The sequence below is a fragment of the Papaver somniferum genome, chromosome 6 (genome assembly GCF_003573695.1).
Source record: "Papaver somniferum cultivar HN1 chromosome 6, ASM357369v1, whole genome shotgun sequence".
In the NCBI taxonomy this organism is placed as follows: domain Eukaryota; kingdom Viridiplantae; phylum Streptophyta; class Magnoliopsida; order Ranunculales; family Papaveraceae; genus Papaver; species Papaver somniferum.
Genome location: NC_039363.1, coordinates 394905 through 396031, shown reverse-complemented (window position 1 = coordinate 396031; position 1127 = coordinate 394905).

The following is a 1127-nucleotide window of genomic DNA, read 5'->3' as shown; positions in this document are numbered from 1 at the left end:
AAAAAAAAAAAAAAAAAAAAAAAAAAAAAAAAAAAAAAAAAAAAGATTGTTTGAAGACTTGCCGTGTTGCTGTGAAAGCAAAGTCTTTCAAATTGAAGTTGTTCCTGCTGAGAAGAAGACGTATAGGGAAAGTTGCTGCTGCTGTCATATACAAAAGGTTTGGAGGAGTATTTGTTTGCAAGAAAGTTGAAGTACAGTTGATGGACGTAGTTCGGATGCTGATATCAGAAGGTTTACAGCTGTTGATTATAGAAGTTGAGCTATTGCTATTAGGATAGAGTTGGAGCTGTGTGGTTGAAAAACAAAGAATGATTTTTGGAAGTCATGAATAGGCTCGAGTTAGAAGATATTATTGCTGCTGGTATTATTGGTTGTACATTGAGCCGTTATAAAGATGGGTGCAGTTGAGAAGAGCCCAAGCAAGGTGTTGTTTCCATTAATAAGGAGGAATTTCGAAGTAAAGTTAGATTGCTGCCATTAACGATGGATGGATGATGAGTATTTGGTTGATCGGTTCTGCTAGTAATGGCAGTGACGATGGTTATGTCTGGTGGTTGCTGCTGTGATGATGAGCAGGTGTTGATGGCTCATGACGGAGGTTGCTGCCATTAACATGTGAAGCTGGAGATAGGTTGATGGATAGTTGAAGGCAAGAATGGTTTTCCAGGGAAGCGGTGATATTGTACCTCGGTGATTTCCAGTAATCACACGGTGATGATGATGACGCTGAGAAGAACAAGGGTTGTTGATGGAAGAAGAGAGTGTTGCTGGTATTACTGGAAGTTCGGTGATGGATGTTGTGAAGTGCAGGACAGATGAAGTTGTTGCCGGAGATAGAAAGACGATCGGGATCGAATCTGTTTTTTGTGAGAAGAACGTGCATGAGTTATGGGTGCGATGTTTGCTTTGATTTCACAACCCTAAGATCACGTGAGCGTTAAAAAAAAAAAAAGGAAAGTGTTATTGGAGGATTGTTACAGAGGCTAACAGTTACAGGAGAACTGTTACAGGTGAACAGAAGTGTGACAAAAGAATGTCACAGTTAAGTGTTACTGATGAATTGCTACAGAAGCGTAACAGAAGAAAATTGTGATAGTTTCTGTTAGAGGTGTTGCAGAAAGTTGTTC